General features: G+C 41.3%; 1 protein-coding gene across 5 annotated transcripts in view; it reads right to left on the reverse strand.

The window, feature by feature from the left end:
• The window catches only part of NARS2 (asparaginyl-tRNA synthetase 2, mitochondrial (putative)), a 141551-nt gene that overhangs the window by 8215 nt on the left and 116994 nt on the right, over nucleotides 1-16342 (reverse strand). The window lies entirely within an intron of this gene.

A 16342-nucleotide genomic window follows, 5' to 3' on the forward strand; every position in this document is an offset into this window, starting at 1 on the left:
CCATCTGTTGGTGCTCTCACTTCCCTGGGAACACACCCACGTTGCTGCTGCCACTGCCAAATGCTTCGGGCAGTGCCCACACATGCTTGATCACTGTCACGTCCTAGGACACTACAACGAGGGGCAGCCTGTGCAGTACCTCCTGTGTGGTCTATAGATGGCGGGGGCAATCCGCCACAGTCATCTCTGACTCCAGAAGAGGGCGTGGCCCGCCACCACTAGGGGGTCCATGAATAGGCACCACTTGCAGCCCAATCACCTCAGAGGGCACCACAGAGGAGGGCACGGTGACCAAACACCACCCGCTGTTGCTCTCACCCCCTTGGGAACTCACATGCCCTGCCACTACCACTGCCAAATGCTCCAGGCACTGCTTCAATCTGCCTGAGGCCATTACCACTTCCCAGGGCCCTGCAACTAGGAGTAGCCTGTGCCACCTTCCTGCAGGTCCTTGCTCTGTCAAGAGCCCAGCAACCAGGCACTGACTACCAGCCCCACCCACTGCCTCTTTCTCTCTGGAAACACACTCACCACCCTGGGGATAACAGCCTGCTCACACCAGAGAAAGAGATGGCAAATATCCAAACTCCGAAGACAAAAAATAAATAGTTAATTCCCCACAAAATACAAAGGGGGTGCTCTTGCACAGAAACAGCCCTCCAAGACTACAGTAGTTGGTTTCCCTAAACTCACAGAAAAAGAAAAACATAAACAAAATATATTTCCAGTTAAAAGAACAGGAGAATTTGCCTGAAGCAGCAAACAATGAAACAGGACTCTGAAGCCTAGTAGACACTGAGTTCAAAAGGCAGAGGGTGAATATGAAGGAATTAACAACAGATATAAACAATAATGCAGATTACTTTAGAAAGGAACTAGAAAATACAAGGAGAACCAAGAAAAATAAGAAAATTCATTTGCAGAGACACAACCTGAGTTAAGGCACTAAAGAGCATAATGAATAATGAAGAGAAACAAATTACTGACTTGGAAGAAAGAATAATGTAAATCACCCAATCAGGACAGCAGACAGAAAACCAAATTAAAAAAAACAAACACGAAAGCAGTATAAAAGATCTATGGGATAATACATAAAGTGGGTCTATCTACGCATAATAGGAATTCCAGAAGAAGAAAAAGAAAAAGGGGTTTGAAAATATATTTGAAGAAATTATGGCTGAAAACTTTCCAAATCTAAAGGAAACAGATATCAAGATGCAGGAAGCACAGGGGGCCCCAAACAAGTTGAAACCGAAGAGGCCCACACCAAGACATGTATTATAATAAAAACGGCAAAAGTTAAAGACAGGATTCTAAAAGCAGCAAGAGAAAAACAAAGCATTAATTATAAGGAAACCCCCCCAAAGGCTATCAGCTGATTTCTCTACAGAAACACTGCACACCAGAAGAGAGTGGCAAGATATATTCAAATTCTAAAAGGGAAAAATTTGCAGCCTAGAATGCTCTAACCAGCAAGAATATCACTTAAAAATAGAAGGAGAAATTAAGAATTTCTCCAACAAACAAAAACTAAAAGAGTACACCATTACTAAACCCATTCTAAAAGAAATACTGAAAGGGCTCCTCTAAATAAAAATGAAGTAAGAAGAAATACCATGGAGGAAATCACAATTGGAAGGCAATCCAACTTAAATAAGCCAGTTTACAGATCTAAAAGGAAAAAAAAAATCTATTGTAAAAGTGACGAAAAACACAAGGAACAGAAAAAGGAAAAATATAAACATGGTAAAAAAGGACTTCAAAATCATAGAATGTGGGGAAGGAAAGTAAGAAAATCTAGACTCTTTTTTTTTTTTTTTAAGAATGTGTTTGAGCCTATATGACTATCAGGCTAAAGCAAGCAGATATAGGAAGGGGTTAATAGACTTGAAAAACAGGGCAACCACAAGTCAAATCCAAACATTGCATTCACAAAAAATTAAAAGAACAGGACACAAGCATAAATAAAAGGAAATCATCCAACCAAAAAAAGGAAGGAACAAAGGAAAAACAGAATCAACTGGAAACAAGGTTTAAAATGGCAATAAAAACACATTTATCAATGATTACCTTAAATGTCAATGGACTGAATGCGCCAATCAAAAGACAAAGAGTGGCAGACTGATTAAAAAAAAAAAAAACCAAAAGCCTACAATATGCTGCCTGCAAGAGACTCGCCTTAGGGCAAAGGACACATAGAAATTGAAAGGGAGGGTCTGGGAAAGATATTTCACGCGGCTGGAAAAGACAGGAAAGCAAGAGTTGCAATACTCCTATCAGACAAAAGAGACTTTAAAACAAAGCCCATAAAGAGAGACAAGGAAGGACGCTATTTAATGATAAAAGGATCCACCCAGGAATAGGATATTACACTTGTCGTTATCCATGTCCCTAATACAGGAGTACCCAAATACATACACCAAATACAGACATAAAGGAGAAGCTGATGGGACTACAGTAACAGTAGATTTTAACACCCCACTCACATCAGTGGACAGATCCTCTAGACAGAAAATCACTAAGGCAACAGCGATCCCAAATGACATAAGAGAAAAGTTAGACTTCACTGATATTTTTAGGACATTACATCCAAAAAATCAAAATATACATTCTTTTCACCAAACATTCAGAGAAGAACTCATACCATCCTTCTTAAACTTTTCCAAAAGTCTGAAGGAACACTCCCAAAGACATTCTCTGAATCCACTATCCCCCAATACCATAACCAAGCAAAGATATTACCAAAAAAGAAAATTATAGGCCAATATCTTTGATGAATATAGACACAAAAATTCTCAACAAAATTTTAGCCAACCGAATCCAACAACATATAAAAAAGATCACACACCATGACCAAGTGGAATCCATCCTAGGTTCACAAGGATGGTTCAACATATGCAAATTAATCAACATCAAATACCACATTCACAAAAGAAAAGTCAAAAACCACATGATCATCTCAATAGATGCAGAAAAAGTGGAGTTTCTGTTGGGGCACAGTGGAATCGAATCCGATTATGAACCATGAGGTTGCAGGTTCGATCCCTGGCCTCATGAAATGGGTTAAGGATCTGGTGTTGCTGTGAGCTGTGGAATAGGTCACAGACGTGGCTCAGATCCTGCGTGGCTGTGGCTGTGGTGTAAGCTGGCAGCTATAGTCCAATTCATCGATCCCATAGCCTGCAACCCTCCAAATGTCGTGGGTGCTGCCCTAAAAAAAAAAAAAAAGTGCAGAAAGGCATTTGACAACGTCCAACATCCATTCATGATAAAAACTCTTAGCAAAGTGGGTACAGAAGGAACATAACATAATAAAAGCCATTTATGACAAACCTGCAGAAAATATAATATTCAATGGAGAAAAGCTGAAAGCCTTCCCACTAAAATCTGGAACAAGACAAGGATGTCCACTCTCATCACTTTTATTCACCATAGTATTCTTAGCCACAGCAATCAGACAAACAAAACAAATAAAAGGTATCCAAACTCGAAGAGAAGAGGTAAAACTGTCACTGTATGCAGAGTTGACATGACACTATATAGAGAAACCCCTAAGGGCTCCACACAAAATCTACTTGAACAGATCCAATGAATTAAGCAAAGTAGCAGGATACAAGATTAACATTCAGAAATTGGTTCCATTTCTGTATACTAACAATGAATTATTAGAAAAGGAATATAAAAATACAGTACCTTTTAAAATCACACCCCATGGAGTTCGCTTGTGGGTTCAATCCCTGGCCTCCCTCCGTGGGTTAAGGATCTGGTGTTGCTGTGAACTGTGGTGTAGGTCATTGCTGTGGCTATGAGTAGGGTGGCAGTTGTAGCTCTGATTAGACCCCTAGCCTAGGGAGCTCCACAGGCCATGGGTGTGGCCCAATAAAGCAAACAAAACAAAACAAAACAAATTTGCACCCCCAAAAGTTAAATACCTAGGAATAAATCTGACCAAGGAGGTAAAAGACTTTTATGCTGAGAACTATAAAACATTAACCATGGAAATTAAAGAGGATTCAAAGAAATGGAAAGATACTCCATGCTCCTGGGTTGAAAGAGTTAATATTATAAAAATGGCCATACTACCCAAAGCAATCTACAGATTCAATCCCTATCAAATTACCCATGACACTTTTTTTTTTTTTTTTTTGGTCTTTTTAGGGCTGCACTCACTGCACATGGAGGTTCCCAGGCTAGGGGTCTAATCAGTGCTACAGCTGCCAGCCTACACCACAGCCACAGCAACGCCGGGATCCTTGACCCACTGATCGAGGTCAGGGATGGAATCTGCAATGGGATTCCACCCATGACATTTTTCACAGAACTAGAACAAACAATCCAAACATTTATATGGAACCACAAAAGACCCAGAATTGCCAAAGCAATCCTGCGGAACAAAAACCAAGCAGGAGGCATAACTCTCCCAGACTTCAGGCAATATTACAAAGCCACAGTCATCAAAACAGTGTCATATGGGTACCAAAAGAGACCTACAGACCAATGGGACAGAATAGAGAACCCAGAAATAAACCTAGACAACTACAGTCAATTAATCTTTGACAGAGGAGGCAAGGATATAAAATGGGAAAAAGAGAGTCTTTTCGTCAAACGGTGCTGGGAAACCTGGACAGGCGCATGAAAATCAATGAAACTCACACCATGCACAAAAATAACCTCAAAATGGCTTAAAGACGTAATAGTAAGACAAGGCACCATCAAACTCCTAGAAGAGAACATAGGCAAAACATTCTCTGACATCAACCTTACAAATGTTTTCTCAGGTCAGCCTCCCAAGGCAACAGAAATAAAGGCAAAAATAAACCAAAGGGATCTAATGAAACTGACAAGCTTTTGCAAAGCAAAGGAGATCATAAAAGAAAACAAAAAGACAACTTACAGAATGTGAGAAAATAGTTTCAAATGATGCAAATGACAAGGGCTTAATCTCTAAAATACACAAAGTATACAACTCAACAGCTAACAACCAATTGAAAAATGGGCAAAATACCTGAATAGCCATTTCTCCAAAGAAGATACAGAAATGGCCAACAAGCACATGAAAAAACATTCAACATCACTGATTATTAGAGAAATGAAAATCCAAATTACTATGAGGTACCACCTCACACCTGTCAGAATGGCCATCATTAACAAGTCCACAAATAACAAATGATGGAGAGGGTGTGGAGAAAAGGGAACCTTCCTACACTGTTGGTGGGAATGCAAACTGGTACAACCACCATGGAAAACAGTATGGAGGTACCTCAAAACACTAAATACAGAATTACGGTATGATCTAGTGACCCCACTTCTGCACATATATCCAGACAAAACTTTCACTGAGAAAGATATATGCACCTGTATGTTCACTGCAGCACTATTCACAATAGCCAAGACATGGAAACAACCTAAATGTCCATCGACAGATGAACAGATTAAGAAGATGTGGTGTATATATATATATGCAATGGAATACTTCTCAGCCATAAAAAAGAATAACGCCATTTGTGGCAACATGGATGGAACTAGAGACTCTCATACTAAGCGGAGTAAGTCAGAAAGAGAAAGACAAATACCATATGATATCACTTATATCTGGAATCTAATATACAGCACAAAGGAACCCATCCATAGCAAAGAAACTCATGATCATGGAAAACAGACTTGCGGCTGCCCAGGGGGAGGGGGAAGGTGGGATGCACTGGGAGTTTGCAGTTAACAGCTGCAAACTATTGCATTTGGGATGGATAAGCATTGAGATCCTGCCATATAGCACAGGGAACTCTATCCAGTCACTTGCGATGGAACATGATGGAGGATAATGGGAGAAAAAGAATATATATATACATGTATGACTGGGTCATTTTGCTGTACAGTAGAAATTGACAGAACACTGTATGTCAACTACAATGGAAAAAATAAAAATCATAAGATCAAACAAAGGTTAATGACAAAAAATGTAGAAAGTGTCATAAAAAATATGAAAGTATTAAAAACCACCTATCACTATGCTGAAGTAATTACATGCTGGTATATTTTCTTGCAGTTTTCTTTTTTTTATTACATGCTTAAAGAATATAGCAGGAGTCAAATTCCATATAAAACTTACCATTCTTTTTTTTTTTTTTTTGTCTTTTTGCTACTTCCTGGGCCGCTCCTGCGGCATATGGAGGTTCCCAGGCTAGGGGTCTAATCGGAGCTGTAGCCACCAGCCTACGCCAGAGCCACAGCAACGTGGGATCCGAGCCACATCTGCAACCTACACCACAGCTCATGGCAATGCCGGACCGTTAACCCACTGAGCAAGGGCAGGGACCGAACCCGCAACCTCATGGTTCCTAGTCGGATTCGTTAACCACTGTGCCACGACGGGAACTCCCTGTTTGTTTTTTTGAGAGTTAAATTCTACTCCGGGTGAAATTAGGACTTAAGTCCAGGAGACAGAATCTCAGGTAGCCCTGAGAAACTGCTCCAAGGGGGGTGAGGGAGGAGCTAGGATATATAGGAGTTTTTGCAACAAAGGGCAGGGAGCAGGAACAAGAGGCATGGGCTCAGCGAAATCATTCCTTTGATATACACATCAGCAATGGGGCCAGTGTTCTGAATTTTCATAGCCTACAAACTCAAGGGCTCTCGCATTCAGAGGTGACTGCATTTACAGTATATATGCCTTTATTGGTGAGTCATGTCATTTGTGGCATTTTTGTTTCTAGTTGTGGCTTTTCTGCTTAGAGAAGTTCCCTTAGTATCTGTTGTAAAGCTGGTTTAGGGTTGCTGAATTCTCTTAGCTTTTGCTTATCTGTAAAGCTTTTTATTTCTTCTTCAAATCTGAATGAGAGCCTCGCTGGGTAAAGTAATCCTGGTTGGAGGTTTTTTCTTTCATGACTTTAAGTACATTGTGCCACTCACTCCTGGCCTGCAGAGTTTCTGCTGAAAAATCAGCTGATAACCTTATTGAGGTTCCCTCGCATGTTCTTTCTTTTCCCTAGCGCTTTCAATATTTTCTCTGTCTTTAATTTTGGTCAGTTTGATTAATGTGTGTCTCGGGGTGTTCCTCCTTGGGTTTATTTTATATGGTGCTCCTTGTGCTTCCTGGATTTGAGTGAGTGGTTCCTTTCCCATGTTTGGGAAGTCTTTGGCTATTATATCTTGGAATATTTTTTTCCGTCCCTTTCTCTCTTTTTCTGGCACCCTTATAATATGGGTGTTGGTGTGTTTTAACATTGTCCCAGAGTTCTCTGAGACTCTTCATTTCTTTTCAATCTTTTTTCTCTTTTTTGTTCTATATCAGTGATTCCCACTAGCCTGTCCTCCACCTCACTTATTTGTTCTTCTGCCTCCTGTATGCTGCTCTTGGTTGCTTCTAATGAATTTTTTATTTCAGTTACTGTATTTTTCATCTCTGCTTGCTTAAATTTTAAATCTTGTATCTCTTTCCTCATTGTTTCCTCTAAGTTATCAGTCTTTGCCTCCAGTTTATTTCCAATGTCTTGCATCATCTTTAGCATCATCAACCTAAAGTCTTTTTCCTGGAGGCTGAAAATCTCCAGATCACTTAGCTGTTTTTCTGGGTTTTCTTTCTCCCTTATCTGAGTTATAGTTCTCTGCTTTTTCATTTTTATAGGTTTTTGGTATGGTGTCCTTTTTACAGATAATAGGGTTACAGCCTCTCTTACTTCTGATGTCTGTCCCCCTTGTGGCTGAAGTTGGTAGGGGGCTTGCTATTGGCGTCCTGATGGGAGGGACTGGTGCCTACCAGATGGATGTGGCTGTGATCCCACCTGGATTATTGTTTGACTTGGGGCTTCTCAGCCCTGATGGGTGGGCCAGATTTTCCCAAAATGGCCACCTCCAGAGAAACACACGCTGATGAGTATTTCCAAGAGCTTTGCTTCCAATGTCCTTCCCCCACAACAAGCCACAGTCACCCCGTTTTCCCAGGAGGTCCTCCAAGAACTGTGGTCAGGTCTGACCCAGATTCCTATGGAGACTTTGCTCTGCCCTGGGACCCAGTGCACATGAAAGCCCATGTGTGCCCCAGTCCCATGGAGCTCCTGCGCACAAGCCCCACTGGCCTTCAATGTCAGATGCTCTGGGGGATCTCTTTCCCAGTGCCAGATGCCCAGGCGTGGGGACTTGACATGGGGCTCAGAACTCTCACTCCTGTAGGTGAGTCTCTGTGATACAAATACTTTCCAGTCTGTGGGCTTCCCACCCAGGAGGTATGGGGTTGCTTATATCATGTTATTGCCCCTCCTGCCTCTTGATGTGGCCTCCTCTTTGTCTTCTGCAGCAGGATATCGCTTTCAAAGTTTCCAGTCCATTTGGCTGAAGGCTGTTCAGCATTTGGTTGTAATTTTGTTGTTTTCATGAGAGAAGTTGAGCACTAGTCCTTCTATTCTGACATCTTAATCTTGTCTCCTCTACCATCTAATTGTTAGCTAGCATTACGCAATAAATATTTTTCCTATGTCAGTAAAAATACTCTGCACCTTCATGTTTTAATAGCTGCACAGCCTGTTGTTTAGAAGTATCATATTTTATTTAACTGCTTTCCTTTTGTTGAATATCTGGGGTTGTGTGTGTCTCTTTTATAAATAAGGTGACAATGAAATGTTTTTAAATTTGAACTATTTTTAGGACACATATGTTCTGGTTATTGTTCATTATATTATTATTCTAAGAAGTACAAATTAAAACATTATTAATTATCCATTAAACATTATTCACTGCCATTATTCATTACATTATTCTATTATTCAAAGAAGTACAAATTAAAACAAAGAGACACCACTTTGGAGTTAAACAACATCAGTAACATGGGTTTGAGAAGGCATAAACCAATCCTCTCATACATTTGATACAACCCTTCTATCAGCAATTTAGCAAAAGATAATGAAAAGCCCTAAAAATGCAATATGCTTTGACTCAGTAAAGGCAGCTACAGGAACTAGTTCTGACAAAATAATCAGAAAGGCAAAAAAAAAAAAAAAGTCACCCCAGAGGATGTTTACTATAGCAGTACTTATACCAACAAGGTTCAAGTGTACATCAACAGGAGACCATTAGATACATTGTAGACACAGACAGAAAACAGACCAACAGCTACACAATGAGGTGTTAACTGTGTTGTGTGTTGCTATGATTTCTTGTGTTTGTATTTCCTTATTTTCTACAATAAAGATATGCTACACTTTTGCAATAAAACAAAAATATTTAAATAGAGGAAACAGTAGCTTATTTTAATTTGTATCTCTTCATCTACTAGTAATACTTACTTTTTGGAAATGTTTATTTGCTGTCTATATTATCTATATTTGTGACTTGGTGATTTTTCTTGGGGGAGGTCATGGTGGGAGGGATGTGGAGACAGTTTTAAGGACAAGAATCTGAAAGCAATGGAGTTCCTGTCGTGGCTCAGTGGTTAACGAATCCGACTAGGAACCATGAGGTTGCAGGTTCGATCCCTGGCCTTGCTCAGTGGGTTAAGGATCCGGCGTTGCCGTGAGCTGTGGTGTAAGTCACAGATGCAGCCCATGTCCTGAGTTGCTGTAGCTGTGGTGTAGGCTGGCGGCTACAGCTCTGATTAGACCCCTAGCCTGGGAACTTCCACATGCTGTAGGAGCGGCCCTAGAAAAGCCAAAAAAAAAAAAAAAAAAAAGAATCTGAAGACACAAAACTAATAAAGATTTAATGCAATTAATGAAAAATTACGAATCCATAAAACACATTGAATGTTTTAAATTAAATATTTAATCTTTAAATATCACATTATAAACTCTTAAACTTTGCCTTACTTATTAAGTTGTTCTGTTTTTTTGTTTCTTTTTTCTTTTTTTTTGCTTTTTAGGGCTGCACCGGCGGCATATGGAGGCTCTGGTTAGGGGTTGAAATAGGAGCTGTAGCTGCTGGCCTATGCCACAGGCACTGCAACGCAGGATCCCAGCCGTGTCTGTGACCTACACCAGAGCTCATAGCAACGCTGGATCCTTAACCCATGGAGTGAGGCCAGGGATCGAAGCTATGTCCTCATGGATGCTAGTCAGATTAGTTAACCACTGAGCCATGACAGGAATTCTTAGTTTATAAATAGCTGATATAAATAAAGAATGTAATAATTTAAGAACGTGTGCCGAGAGCTATATAGTCCTCATTACTATCATTAAAGAGACAACATTAGACATGATTTTTATCACTCGGCTGAATCAGAGTGAGAGCAGAGAGAAATTCACTGAGGGTTTCTACTTCTACTGCATCTCCTACCACTCAGTAAGCTGGTGAGCAGTAAGGGTACAAAAAGTCTTTTTCACTCTACTACTGCCGGTTGACTACATGTTAGTAATTCCTCTAAGAACTCGGAGGACCTACGATGGACAGGCAAGTATTTTAGAATGTGGATTTGGTGCCTCAGGACAGCAGTACTGAAACAAAAGGCTTTGGACAGGTGGATAAGAGAGCTCTGTTAATGTCATGAGGACATTCTCATGGGCTGTACAATTAAAAGAGCTGGACTCCGACCAGGACCCTGTAGTTACCGCTTCTATTCTCAGAGAATGGAGACAGGTCAAGGGAGTATTTATGGCCACAAAAGGAATGATATCATATTTCCTAGAATCCAGCTTTTAAACATGGATAAGACATGCTAGGAGCTGAGAGACACAAGATGAAAAATTTGTTCTTCATGTTAATCCAGAGTTTTAAATTTAGAATTATAGGCAATCAGGGTTGGAAGAGAACAGACAACCAAGTGGCTCTCTGGCCTTCACTTCAAAATATTTAAGCAAATATTTATCAAATATTTAATATGCTTACATTAATTAAATGTTTACTAATATATACTATATTAACATTAATAAACTTAATACATATTTAATAAACAATATACTTAAGACTGGGAACCACTAGCCCTGAAATAAAGCATTCTATCCCTGGGTAGCTCGGAGTTCTCTTGTGGCGACGAGGGTTCAGGATCTGGTGTTGTCATTGCAGCAGCTGGGGTCTAGCAAACTGGGTTAAGGATCCACTGTTGTCAGTGCAACGGCTGGGGTCACTGCTGTGACAATGGGCTTGATCTCTGGTCTAGAAACTTTCACATGACATGGCATGGCCAAAAAAAAAAAAAAAAAAAAAAATCCCCATGTAGCTCTATTAGACAGAATAGGTATATCCAAAATCTATCATTTCGGAGGTTTTGAAGGAGGGTCATTTTTAGTGTACAGAATTTGACTCTGTATGGCAAGCACATGCAAAATTTTAAGAGCCAGAACTAAAAAATTCACCGCCTTAAAAGAAAAAGAATCAGCTATTCTGGAAGAAGAGGAAGTATGTAGTCTAGTTGAGGCTCGTGGAGGGGGAGGGTTTGAAGCAAGCCTTGATGCATCAAATAAGACCCATTTCTTGCTTGGTCTTGTGGCTAATAAAACTAAAATAAGTAAAACACCTTTTGGGATCTTGGCACTTTTTTGCAGGTCTAAATTATGTAAATTTTGGACCTTCTTTTTTTAAAATGCTATTCTTAGAAGATTCATATTTATCTCTGATTACGAACCTTCTTTAATATTCGATTTTCCTGGAGAATTCACTGTGCACCATGTTAGTTTTAGACCTTTGGGTGAGGTTTTTGTTTACCCGGAATATCTGCAGCTACACAGTCACAACTGTGGAACTGGAAGCTTATAAACCTTCTGACTCTCACCTTCACAATCTTACGGCATAGTATGACATCTACATTGTTCTTTTCTGGATTTCTTTCAAATCTGTCTTCCTAATAACCAAGGTACCTAACTGGTTAAGCCCAACTATTTCCACACTGCTATTCTAAAATGAATGTGGTAGCTGGTGTACTAGTCAGGAAAGGTTAGGTTATGGTAATAAACAAGCCCAGAAGCTTGCAATAGGGTTTCTCAATCTCAGGATTAGTGATATTTTTGGCTAGATAATTCTCTGTTGTGAGAACTTGTCCTGTGCACTGTGGGATATGCAACAGCTTACCTGGCTTCTACTTCCTAACAGTTACCCTACCCTGGTTGTGACGGCCAAAAATGTCTCTAGACATTCCTGAGTGTCTGCAGGGTGTGGGTAAGGGGGAGCCAAATAACACCTGACTGAGAACCACTGGTTTAAAACGATGAATTGGCTTTTGAAAACTTGGCTGCATGTTCATCCTGGCTTGAAAATGATAAAAGATTCTGAGGTATTGCTGATAATTGCTCACGGCTGAAGGAAAAAAGAGCAGGAAAAGATCTGTCTACAAGAAATACATGTAGGTCTTACTGGCCCACAATTCTTTGGCCAACGCAAGCCACGTGCAAGTCACCAAGCTCAAGTCAACAGGGCAGGGAAGTGAATTCACCCCCTTCCGCAAGGGAGGAGGGGCAAACACTTACCAACAATAAAACAGTTTACCAGGCGCCTTTTCCCCTCGCCTTCTTGGACTCTTCCACTACCACTCTCCCAACCAATCCCTCCTTGTTAGTAAGAATTAAGGTCAGAATAACAGTCCCCCTATTCTCCTCCTCTGTACTCTGGGAACGGAACTTAGGAGTAGGAAAGAACTCACCAAAATAGTCTATTTTAGATGAATAATAATGTTAGAAGATAAAGTCCCAGATGACTCCTGATCTTGTGACATACGGAGGAAGACACCATCATGGATGTCCCTTCTCTGCCTGGATGGTCTGAAGATTCACACTCTCAGCAGGGGAATGTCCTGCACGTCTTCCTGACCTGGAGGGTAAAGGCGCTTCCCGTCTTAGGAGGGTGCACCTTTTAAGTCCGGCCTTCTCGTCCATGCCTCGGCACTGTGCTGTGGCCACTGGGTACGATTTCTTTTTCATCAAGCACAGGTTTACCTCTTCGTCAAGAAAGACCTCCGAAGGCCTTCTTCTCCTCTCTTCCTGCTTATAACCTTCTCTCCTCTTTTACGCTATGTTTCCCTTCAATGATATCAGATTTGTATATGTCCTACTTTTCTTTGATGACGACATCCTTTAATCTAGCTAGAGATTCTGCGGCATTTTCTTGCGATAGACTACAGCTGATACTGCGATCCCTGAAGATCACCACAACAAGCACCTCAATTTCCACACCTCTTCATTAAGGTGGAGAGTCCACATGGGTTCTTCTGTCCTGTGCCCCCCCTGGTAAACTATGAGAATCTGCCTCTTTTTTCAGGGCTCTAGGGGAAGTAAAAGGCACATACGGGTATAACAAAGAGCACAACATAAGGGAGGACTCAGGCAAATTTCTCAAGAAGTAATGAGGAAACCTTGGTTGCATGTTTGCAAAGTGACAGGTGGTTACGGGGTTAGAGGACAGACAGGCTGGACCCAAGCAAGTTGCCTAGATCGTTGGCAGGTGATTCGTTTGCCTTTACAGGCTGGCAGGTCTGTGTTTACGGGCATCTAAAGCTGGCTTAAAGAGCCAGGGGCTGAGCAACCCTGCCCCTTGATTAGGAAGTTAGAATTCATAAGCTGTGTAGGGAAAGGTCCTCTTAATTCAAAGCTGACTAAACCTGAGCACTTCTATAGCTAAAATCACCAGTGTTCTGCACATCTTTGGGAGACTTGAAACAGTGGAAGGACTTTGGCTTGGCTTTCCTTTCGCTTTCCTACACAGCCCTCAATGAAGGCTACAAGACTCTCTCTCTCTCTTGTTTTTTTAGGGCTGCGTCCTCAGCATATGGCAATTACCAGGCCAGGGGCTGAATCCAGAGCTTTAGCTGCCAGCTTACGCCACAGCCACAGCCACAGCCATGCCAGATCCGAGCCGTGTCTGTGACCTGCAGCTAACGGCAACACTGGATCCTTAACTCACCGAGCAAGGCCAGGGATCAAACCCACATCCTCATGGATACTAGCTTGGTGAGTCACCACTGAGCCACAACGGAACTCTCAAAGGCTACAAATATCTTTACTATGCTCTTCACTAACTTCCTCAGTCTTAAAACTTCCTCCACCTTGGGCACACCTCCTAGTGGAGAACGCTGCCTGGCACATCTTCCCCCACTGTGTGTGAGCTGTGATTTTAAGTCACACGGCTGCAGCAGCACGCTGTCTAGAAATAGTGTATGCTGGTATTTAAGCTGAACGGCCCTGGTGACACTCCCTTTTGACTCTTCTTCCTCTTGATTCCAATCAATATACTGAAAACTCAGCCCCTGAATTAAAAAGCAAGCAAGCTAGATAGGAAGAAGGCCTCTAATACAGTACCTTTTCTATGCTAATTTCAGAGAGGGGAAAAACTTAATGTCCCTTCCTCCACTCTCTTCCCACCTAAGTATTTTTAAATATTGAAGAATAACACAAACTAAATACCTCCGTACTCAGTTTCTCACAGGCTGCCATTAACAAGAGAGCAGCATTACAAACTATTATCAAAAGAAGAAACCACAACCATAGGAAATACATCTGTGGTTTAAGTCTCTATGAAGTTTTGCTCCAACTGTTGACACAGACAGTATCTGGCCCCTAAAAACAGTGAGGTGCAGTTAGGAAAGAGAGCCTTCCAGATGCGACAGTGTGGAGATGCAGATAGGCTGCAAGGTAGCAAGGACTGAAAACGACCTTTGGATGGTAAAATGGCTAATCTGGGAGTATTTTAGGTGCACTGTGAAATGCACACTTTCAATCTTGACATTAATTCCCAGGTTAGTCATTACTCCTACACATGGACAAAACTGGAAATTTCCTTCATCATTATTTTTGTTGGTTTGAGACTCAAGTTATTTTGATGTAGGTTGGTTAATTAGGTACAGCCCAGGGAAATTCATTAGTTATCCGGTGGCTGAGAATTTTTCCTTCCAAGGTGACCACACAATATGCACTTTACTGAGTACCCACTAATGCTTAAATTTTTATGATTTACTAAGTAATGCTAATACAATTTTAAAAATTAGAGCACTACTTGGTGATCTTGGCATCTAAACAGGCATTGTCGGGCAGTCAACTTTTCCTCATCACACATGGCGGAATGGAATGAATGGATATTCTTCTCTAGGGTAAAGCCAATACTCTAGGTGAATATTTGCCACCTGCCTTTGGAGGACTTACTCAGGACCCAAATTCAGGGGCATGGGGCATTCTGCATGTTTGTTTAGATTCATTTTACTTAGGCCCATGATCTCCTTCAAATGATCACATATGTTTGATAATCTGAAAGTTATTCTTACATAGCCAAATGAAGAAAAACCTAGGGTATCTGAAGTCAGAATTTTAGAGCTGGTTAGTATGTTACAGGTCATCTAATCCAATTCTCTGAATTTATGGAGGGAGAAACTGAGGCTCCCAGATTGGGGAGACTTGCCTAAGGCCACACAAATAACTAGTAAGAGAGCTGGACTTCAAAGCCAGCGCTAGTAACGTCTTAGTCCAGTGTACTTTTTATTATAACATAGTATGTATGTATGCTTGTATGTATTTATTTTATAACTGCATGTGTGGCATATGGAAGTTCCAAGACTAGGGGTTGAAATGGAGCTTAAGCTGGGACCTGTGCCAAAGCCACGGTAATACTGGATCTGAGCTGCAGCTTGCACCAACGCTAGATCCTTAACCCACTGAGCAAATCCTGGGATTGAACCCGCATCCTCATAGAGACCAGGTTTTTAACCCAATAAACCACAATGGGAACTCCTGCACATCTTTATTATTTTTCCAGAGGGGGTGAGGAGAAGAAAGAAAGGAAAAGAAACCAGAAATGTAAAAATACACAATTTTAGTATTCACTACCTCTGGCCAAAGGTTATAAGCATAGGTTAAACATTTCCCTACACTTCTCTTGATTTTCTAGCAAAAGCAACTGTGAAACAAAACTGTTTCAATTTTATTTTACATTGCACTGCACCCTCTGCAACCCTACTCAAAACCTGTTACTGTGCCCCTACTAAAAGAAACACAGAATGTAGTTAGCTGACCCAAAGCCTGCTCATTCACGGCTGCAAAAAAGTAAAGTACAGGATCAACATGGCAGAGTAGAAAGCCTGGAGCTCACCTTCTCTCATAAAAGCAACAAGACTACGATCAACTGCTGAACAACCTTCAACAAAAAAGACTGCAAACTATCAAAAAAGATCTCCTACTCCAGAAGACAACGAGGAGGCCACGTCAAGAAGGTATGAGGGGCGATTACGCAATACAAGCAACCCCACACATGCTAGGTGGGCAGCCCACAAAACGGAAAGTAACTGCAGTGCAGAGGCTCACCACGGGAGTGAGAGTTCTGAGCCCCACATCGGGCTCCCACGCCTGGGGATCTGGCACTGGGAGGAAGAGTCCTGGAGCATTTGGCATTGAGGGCCACTGGGGCTTGTGTGCAGGAGCTCCACGGAACTGGGGAAAACAGAGAC

Source organism: Sus scrofa, chromosome 9 (genome assembly GCF_000003025.6).
Source record: "Sus scrofa isolate TJ Tabasco breed Duroc chromosome 9, Sscrofa11.1, whole genome shotgun sequence".
NCBI classification, from domain to species: Eukaryota; Metazoa; Chordata; class Mammalia; order Artiodactyla; family Suidae; genus Sus; species Sus scrofa.